The following is a 9,924-nucleotide window of genomic DNA, read 5'->3' on the forward strand; positions in this document are numbered from 1 at the left end:
TCCAGATAAAGGGGCAAATTCCAGTCGAGCTGAAATGGCATTTTAGATCTCAACATAATAATGAACTGCTTATGGACTGATAATTGAAAGAGAAGCAACAGGCTCCCAGCCTCATATGAAGTCTTAGGAGGACGCATCTCTAGTGTGCTTCAGCTGTCTTCTCCCACGTACATCTCAGTAGGAAGAAAGCTTGGTGCAGACACAAGAGCTGGCTTTAGAAGAATTTTAGAAACAGGATTCTTTGAACGCTACATTTAAATGAAAGTCTCACTGATGTATGTGGAACAAATGTGAATAAAACTTGGAAGTACAAAAGTTAGCTTTCTTCCTCCTGCTGCAGTTGAAATGCAGCTGTTTGAGATGCAGAACACCCCCCCCCCTCTTCCCCCTCCTTCCTTCTTGGGGTCCACCAGCAAATTCATTAACCGCTTTCTGGCAGCAGTAGTGCTAGCTGATCTACATGTCTGAGGACCTAAGTAAGTTGAAACAGAACTTTAGGACAAAGTTCCAAGGAATAGCATTAAGGGCGTTGTTATGTATCACTATGTTAAAAACACTAACTAGAGTTTAGCAGGGAAAAAACTGGCAAAATACCACCTGCTTCAGCCTGCCAATATTTATGAGTACTCTTGGGGCTCATCGGCATTACAAGAGAAGAGCGAATCTAGTGGTGATATTATGTTCTGAAAAATTTGGGCCAAAACTTGTTTTTCACACACCATTTCAAGAAAAGTATTTTGTTTTTCCCACAGATTATAATGGACAATTGACAATAAATTGCATTTTTCTCAGGGTCATCAGCTATAATTCACAACATTCATTACCTTGTTAACAGTCAGCGTCTAAAGTGGCTGAAGCTTGTATAAGGACAAGTGAAAAAGCATGTGGACTGTCCAAGGTGGCTTTAGCCACCAGCAGCCTCTATTATTATTTTTTTGAACAGTGAAGACTAAAAGTGACAATTGCAGGTATTTTAAAGTGCCCTGGATTTATATGAAATGGATTGATTGGAGTTTTATAAGAATGTGAACAGAAGATCCATCACTGATTGACTCAGCTGTATCCCAGTGAACAGAATTTGCTGTTACTCAGGTCTGAAACTAAAATAAATTAGGTTTCAGATAAAAAGAGAGAAACAGTCTCTGCTAGAATAAAGAACGGTTTGAATTACACAATACCCACCAAATGTCCTTTGCTGTCTCATAAAAGGATTATCAGCAGGAGAAAATAATTGATGGAGAAACAGGTGAAAAATGAAATCATGATTTTGGAAATCGATTTCAGTGCAACCAGATTTTCACCAACACTTTGGCATTTGAAAATAAGTTTAGGAGTAAAGTCAGGTGGATAATGTAGTCTTTTCTGATTGCTTTAATTACATCTCATCAGCTGTAAATGTCTCTATGCCCTGCCTTCTCTACCTCAATGTCTCTGTCAGACAATGAAAGTAGAGGAGAAGTACAGAGGGATCAAAGGCAAAAATAGTAATGAAAATGGGCATTATCTCTGAAACACAGTAAAATTAACAGTTTTATCTGTTAGATGCTATGTAGAGAACAATGCAGTGAAGTGGAGGAATCTCTCAAGGATAGCTGAGAAGACATCTCTAGGTGATCACCACTAGAAAATTATTTCATGCTTGTATCACAGTTATGCTGGAGACTGTCACTGCTGAGGTGGTTCATCATTGTGAAAACAGTGGGGAAGAGCTCACAACTGACTTTTGAGATGAGATTAAAGAATTAAATAATTATAACTCAGATAAATGACAATTAAGGATGAGAAACCCTTCTAAAAGTAGTTGAAGCTGAGCTCTGGAGAAGGAGTAGGACTCTTCAGCATTTTCTATGAGACCTCAGGTAGGAAGCTGAAATAAAGAGGGTCAAAACTGAAATGTGGTCCAGTTTTATCTAAGGTGGTACAGTCTCCATCACTGAGTCGTTTCTATTTCAATGTTAGATCATCCTCTACAACATTAAAAGTATATGTTACAGACATACAAACTACAGCTAAGATACTTCACAGGTGTTTCTTATCTTCTGTGTATATGCAGCTCAGGCTAATAGAGAAAAAAGATCATGGAGGTAAACACTCATTAGGTCTAACACTGCTTTTTAGGAATGTATCTGAAAGGTATATTAGCATATTTTTGTAGGGTTGTCCATACATTTTCTGAGTCAAGAGTTAATGTATTACTTAAATATGAAACCACCAGAATACTGTTCATAGGACCAACTACACTTGTGTATATCTTGGATTTGTAGCTTTAGAAAGGCAAATATTTTAACAGAACTTTTTTTTCCAAAAAATAAACAATTGCAGTATCCTACCAACAGTTTAGCTGCTTACAAATATCAGACTTCCCTGAGTATTATGGAATGCATTCTAGCAACCCAATTTAATTCATTCTGCCTTCAAACTAATTACCTGACACAAATTCTGAAGTTTGGAAGAAACATCAGATGCAAGTGAGGCTGAAGCATCCTCCAGGAGATGGGAATGCATCACTGGAGGAAAAGAGTAAGAAAAATACATCAGGTCAGTGATTATGGCACTGGTTTAAAAAATACCTGAAAAATTAAGCTCATTTTTCTTACAAAGCCTCTCTTGGCAGTTTGTGGAGGAGGTAGCAGTATGTTTGAGAGCTTCTCCAGCACTGGTATTTATCACATACAAGATTTGAGGCAGTTAGCTAAAGAAGTGTGTATGCTACCGCTTAGGAGGACTGTTTGCCTTAGGAAGGGCAAAACCTGATAAATCTTTCAAGCTCAGAAGGTTTAGTTTGTGTTTTACTTTTAGAGTTTGAATACCTTTGTGCTTCTGGGGTTACACCAGATTGGTTCTATGGAATATATGGGAGTGTTTATCAGTATGGAACCACTTGGAAGAACAAAAGATAGGCAAAATGACATAAATAGAAAAAGACAGTTGCTTCTTCCTTATGAGTGGTTGTGTAGACAAGAGAACATTGACTTGAATGTTGAAAAAGTTCATTAAAGACTGCTCCTTGCAGTGATCAGTCCAAATCAGTGTGAATTCTGTGACAGGGATCATTACTAAGTACGCATCAGAAGGACCATCATGCTGGATTTCTGGTGTCTTGATTCTGTGCATGTGTCAGGCTCTTCAAGCACTGGCTTGTACATGTAGTGCTTTTGTTGACCTGCTGCTGGACAAAGCTTTCATTGAGAGAATACAGGTACTCCTGACTGAAATGAATTTATGCTCTGTTGTTCTGCAAAGGTAAACACCGTGAGGATCACAAACAGCATTTTCTAGCCTATACCTTCCCCAGGAACTAAAGGCAGAGTCATCCTGCCCTTGCTATTTCCTTGAGATTTGTCCTCTTTACGTGCCTCAGGGATGAAACCAATGATTTGAAATTTGCATCCATATTATCTGTTGCCTTCCCCTTCCATACGCACCATCTCCAAGAGCCCAGGGCAAAGATGCCATTAGACTCAGTCACTAACAAGCCAGGTGCAGTTGAGATCTAACAGAATGTTAATAAAAGGTCTGAAGAAGAACAAAAAAATAAACAAACCTGCTATTGTGCCTGTAAGAATTGCTGCAACCAGGAAATTAAAAAACTACAGGTGGCATATGCTGCCTGCCTACACTCAGCACTACTGTTCCACTCCAAAATCATCTCCACCAGGTACAAAGAAAATCAAGTAAATCCAATTGCAAAAAAACCCAGAACCTGGTGAGATTTCAAAAAAATGTCATTCTTTTCTGTGCGCCTCTGAGACCTCACACTTAGTTTTATGAGAAGAAGGAATCACATCATTGTGTACATCTCACTCTCGAAAGATGGCATGGACTTACATCTTCAAAAATATGAGTTTTGCTGAAGCTTCACCATGGTCAGAGGTCTCAAAGCTCCACAATATGTTGTTTTAAAAGATAAGGAAATAATGAATTGGCTAGAAGTGTGTTTATCTAGTTTTGAAGTTCAGTAGGGAAAGGCAAGAAAGATACTGGAGAGTGATTGAAAAAGGCATCAGTTTTACAAAATGTAATCACACAACACATCTATTTTAGAAACCAGAAACTGACTGTCCTGCTCAGTGCTTGCATAGCGTGGGAACTGGATCTACATGAGGACCAGGGACCAAAAAGGCAATCTGAGATCTGTTCTGACAGATACTGTTCCCACTTCTGTCTCCATGTTGGAGGATGGAATTCGGATGTGTTGAATAGGGATGTGTTGTGCTGCTAGCCAGGATCACATGAGCTGATCCTCAGAAGAGACTGTGGGATGCTCTTTAGAAACCTGCTGAGCACATCCCCCATTTGCAACAGGGCTCTGGGTTGGTTAAACCTTCTGGATTGGGAAATGCTTCTTGTTTAGAGAACTGCACAGCCACTTGGCTGATTTAAACCACTGGAAAACAGCATTTTCTCTAATTTGTATTCCCCTTAGGAAAAATGCTGTGCTGCAACTATCATGTGCATGCACATTTGGAAGTCAAAGGTTTGTGCAGCACAAGAGCAGCAGCAGCAGCCACTGCACATGGAATTGCTTTAACCACTGCAGCAGCAACAGGTTCTTACCTCGGGTTTGTCCCCAGCATTCCATCCTCTTTTTTGTAAGTGCCACATGGGACAAGGGCTCCATTTGCTGGAAAGATAGATTTAAGACATCATGGAAACTTTTCTCTCCCTCTCTACTTCAAGGGTGTTATTCAAGGAAGTCCCCTCCTCTGCATTGCTGAGGCAAGACAAAAAGGCCAATCTGTTAGGTTAGTAGACTTAGTTACTGCCAACTAATGTAGTTAGTCAGGGTTGAAATAGCAAAAGTCTGGGACAAAAGTTCAGGATTCACTTGACAATTTCAGGAGAGAGAGATGGAGAGCACAGGTTTGCTGTAGGTACATAGAATGTAATGTGGTTTAGTGTTTTGCCTGTAAAAGATATAGAGAGCTATATATCAATTGTCTAATCAAAAGGATGCTATTAAGGGAGTAAAAATAAGAACTTGGAAAATAGAAAATGTCACTTTTATGGTATTGCATGTGAGATTTTTAACCTAAATCTGCACTACTAGTGAATTTGATCCAATTGACTATCTCTTTGGGCCATATGAAGATGATAGTTGTGGGGAAATATTTCGAACAAGATTTGGGCAAGGCTATAAATGTGACAAAACCATCCCCAGTGATTTATCTTCTCGTAGTTAGCAGCGCCGAGACTTGTTTAGGTCAGGCTCCTGTTCCGATGGAGGACGGCCACCCCCTGAGCAGTATTGTGTGGACTCCAGCACCCTCTAATGGTGTGAGCACCTGCTCACCGCATGTTCCTATACACCTGCAAAAAACCCACTTGCATTTGTCATAACCATACAAATTTTGCAGCAAATGGCCACGAAATTTTCATTTGATGGCAATTAGAAATGTGTTTATGTTTTAAGCAGCTTTAGCTGCAACCTGTGCTGGCAGACCATGCTACATACTCCACAGACCCTGTCCATATTTCCATTAAGTTATGACAAAATTTTAAAGGGAAGGATGGGAAGCTAGGTAATCTAAGGGAGCAGGAGGCAAGTGATAACTAAGAGCAACCACACCGTGCATGCTGCTTACAGTCGAAGGCAAAGCAGGTAAGACCAAGGACAAAGAAAAATGGGAGACTTATGGGGGGGAAAGTCAAACCACTCTGGTTTCATTATTAGAGGTAGAATAATTCTATAAATCCAAATTGTTTAAATTTAAACTCTCTCAATTTTGTCCCAGAGCTCCAGAGAGAGATCTTAAAACTGGCATGTACAAACACAACTCTACTCACTTCATTGCAGCACTGCTGATTTGTATCAAGGAAATATGTTCTAGTGGTTTCCTTAACTTAGTTTATCCACTGCAAGACAGTATCTTGATGTTGTGTACAGATTATGTGGATAAATGGATGTCAGGACCATTGTCTGTGTACACAAACTTGTGCAAAATGCAGGATTCCCAGTGCAGAGCTGCAAAGTCCTGCTAAAAGTAACAAAAATGAGTTTTCCTGCAGTTTCTGGGAAGGTGTTAATGTGTAAAAGTAGTAGCTTAGCACATGTAGTGGAGAGTTCTTAAAGAATGTAACAAAAAACCAGCTTGCTCATGGGTTAGTACCAGTCAATCTTCATTATAGTTTCACCACCTCCCAGTGTTTAGCTGGAAAAATGGGCAAGTGAAGGGAAAGCTTTTGTAAGATGTGACCCTCACTGAGAAGTCACCAGTAAAAATACTATGATCTCTTGTGAAGGCTGAAGATGGCCAGTTGCATCTACTTTTTCTTTTTGAAAGTATTCCCTAATTCTGACTCTTTGGTCCATTAGTCCTTTGAACTTTGAGCAATCACACAGAATTGCTGAACTTTGACTCAGTGGAAACCAGTTGTGAAGGCTATTGAAGAACTCCACCTCCAGCAAAACCTGCTGCTGCAGTTCATGCAGCAGTAGCTACACACAATGACCTGGACAACAGCCAAGGCATTAATCTGTAGTTATGGAGCTCTGCATGACCAATCTCTGGACCAGCTCCCATTTTTCCCTCTACAATCAGCTGTTTAATTTCCCTTTTTCTGAGTAAGTTTGGTCTGCATGGGCTGGGGTTGCAGCATTTTTGATACTAAGCCCAAATCTGATATGATTAGATTTAACATGTGCTGTGAGATTTATCTACTTACCTACACGTATGGTATGTGATAGTCCAAGATACCATCAGTGGGGGGAGGGTTACTGTGTTTTCCTACAATAAATTATAAAATGGACCAGCCTTAAGTCCCACAAGACTTTTTCAGATCAGCAGGCAGGTCAGCAGCCAGAGCTCTCCAATGCCAGCTGGGGCTGGTTTTGTTTCTGTTCTTAGGTCATGGATTATAGAATCACAGAATCATTTTGGTTGGAAAAGACCTTTCAGATCCTTGAGCCCAACCATGATCTAACTCTGTCAAGTCTCTTGCTAAACCATGTCGCTTGGCACTACATCTCTGTCTTTCAAGCACCACACAGGATGGGGATTCAACCACCTCCCTGGGCAGCCTGTTCCAGTGTTTGAGAACCCTTCCAACGAAGCGTTTTCTTCTAATGTCCAACCTAAATCCCTGACACAAGCTGAGGCCATTTTCTCTCATCCTATCACTTGCTACTGGTGACACTAAACCCCACATCATTACAATCACCTTTCAGGAAGATGGAGAGAGCCAGAAAGCCTCTCTTTAGCCTCTTTTTCTCCAGGCTGAACAATTCCACTTTCCCCAGTGGCTCTTCCCTCAGACTCTTCACCGGCTTTGTTGCCCTTCTCCAGACTCACTCCAGCACCTCGATGTCTTTCTTGCAGTGAGTTATCACATCTCCTTGGATATCTCTGTCACTGATAAACAAACCCATGTGTAACCTACCCAGATAGAAATATGTCTGACTATAAGAAAAAGGCTACATCTTGATTTTATACACACTAGGTTAAAAGCAGTGTGAGAAGTTAGATCTTCACAAGGTTTGGCTCATTGCTATTTATGGCTGCTCTGTAGAGATCTTTCCACAGAGCTTCAGGGCTTCCATGTATTATAAGTTTAAGCAAGATTTTTGAAATGAACTGTGGGCAAAGTAAGTTGCACAACTTTGATTTTCTGGATTATAGTAATACATACTGTAGTCAATGCACTGCTCAACACTGGAAATATAAATGTCAGGACAATATGATTAAGCATTTCTACTTTGTGTGATTTTTAAGAGCTTTTTCTTACCTAAAATGTGGTGTTTTAGTGAAATTGGTACATGTGGTGCTTTGTGGTTTTCTGCAATAGGTAAATTTCTTTTCCTGAGTTGATATTGCTTCCTGATATACTATAGCTGGTTTTAGGACCAATCATGAAGCCAGTGCTGTCTTAGATGCTGTTAGGCTTACTCTAGTCCTCAGAATGCAGCTCTCTGTAATGATGTGTTTCCTGATCCCCAGTCTCTGCATGGCATTGGTGAGTCATTGCTGCCTTCCCCTCTTTGAGAACCTAAAAAGTTATGTTTGAGAAAAAGCTAATGACAATGATAAGCCTTATTTAAATTACCCTAAAGCTGCTAGTACTTGATTTTCTTATCTGCCTGCCTTAGTGCTGTGATCTTTGACAGTAGTTGTAAACAGTCTGCTTCCACATGGGGATGAAATCACAGCTTTCTGAAATCTGCAGAGGTTTACTTCATTGTTTAAGGAGTTGTGTATGAAGCGTATTAATAGAAAACTGCTTGTGGTCAGAATGAAATTTAAATATATACTTAGAATAATCCCACATCTTCCTAAACCACTCTTAAATCAGGCTCTTTACAACTTTAGTAGCTGCTATGGAGCCCAGTGAGGCTGCACATCCAGAAAGGACTTTCTTCACTTTGTAAAACTGGTTGAAGTTTCAACATTTATTTTTAATAACATCTGTAGTGTTGATTTCTGCAAAGGGCACAAGGTACCTTACATCAGTTATATCTAGTTCCAGCTGGCAGTTCCAAGTGGGGAGCTACCATTTGAACCACAAGAGTGAAAAAATACGCTATAGGAATCACAAGATTTCAAGGGTGCATATTTATTTTTGTTTTAAAGAGCTGTGTTTGGGAATCTCTTACCTCAGATGAGCTCATGTTTATATGACTAAGTCTCCCCTGGAAGCCCATGAAACAAAGGAATTTTGAAGATAATCCACGTGGATCTTAGAACACATTGAGAAACTGGCTGTGGAACAACAGAAAAATAGTCTTAACTTTATTTACAGAGGCATTATCTGAAAACATCTGCTCACTTTTACAGTGTTCTGTTGATGTCTGTCAGAGACATTGACCTCCTGCTTAATATACAGACACAGGAACAATGTGTCATGTGTGTGCTGTGCCTCCCACCTGTGTGATCAGCAGTTTGGAGATTCTAGGAGAGGAAACTCTGTGAGTTGCTTCAGGTAGTGCTTTAGCTTGCAGGAATCATTTTGAAATAAAACATACTGTTGGCAAAAAATTATTGGGTTCTGAGCTGTACACAGTGTGACGAAGGAGGAGAAAGCAAGTGGACATTCACATCTTCCTCTTCCAAATCCTTATAGCTTCAAGTGTACATGTCCTAAATCCTCACCCTGAATGCCCCAGAAGGGAGGATTTCTCTTTCCATCCATTTTATATGTCTACATGTAAAATGCAGACCGTGGATGTCACAAGCCAAGTCAGCTGTCTGAGATTTCATGTTTAGGGTTACATGTAGCTTGGCCAACACATGGCATGGTATCTGCAAAGCACTTTAGCTGTAGCAGGGACTGTCCGAAAGTTTGGTTAAGATGGGCCACACACAGAAAATCAAAGCAAGTGCCAAAAAGTTCAGGTCTTGTACTAAAGAAAGAGTTTAGTAGCCTGGAGAAGAAGAGAACAGTGACTGTACAGACTGTGAGCAGGGTAGAGAAGAAGTTAAGGCAAGTGTTGCCCCATTGATGAACACATTTTTTAAAGAAAACTAGAAGCTGGAGATCATCTTCATCTAAAAACACTGAAAGAGCTAAAAGAGGAATTACAAATATGGTCTAAGAATTTGCAGGTGATATCTAAATTCATAGATTTGGGCAGGAGAATGGCGTGTGTGGTGCCTATACTGAGAGAAAAGTTGCTCAGGGCAGGCCAGCCTGCAAGTGTGATACCAGCAAGGAAAGTTTTAGAAGAAATTCTGAAGGAAAAAAATGATGGACAAGAGGTGACAGGAACACCAGGTACATTCTGTTAGATAAATTGCTCTCTTGATGAGAAAACTAATTTCCTTATCAGAGGCAATAGAGTGGATTTAATTAACTGAAGCTTCACCTCAAAACACGGTATTGGATGTGGAAATGAGGGAGATTCCTACAGGAATTCAAAGGGAGTTAGGAAGCAGGCTGGGAAAGTGGGGTGATCTTGGTTTTTTCTTCTTTATTTTTTATATTAAATGT

This window comes from Indicator indicator, chromosome 17 (assembly GCF_027791375.1).
Source record: "Indicator indicator isolate 239-I01 chromosome 17, UM_Iind_1.1, whole genome shotgun sequence".
Classification (NCBI taxonomy): domain Eukaryota; kingdom Metazoa; phylum Chordata; class Aves; order Piciformes; family Indicatoridae; genus Indicator; species Indicator indicator.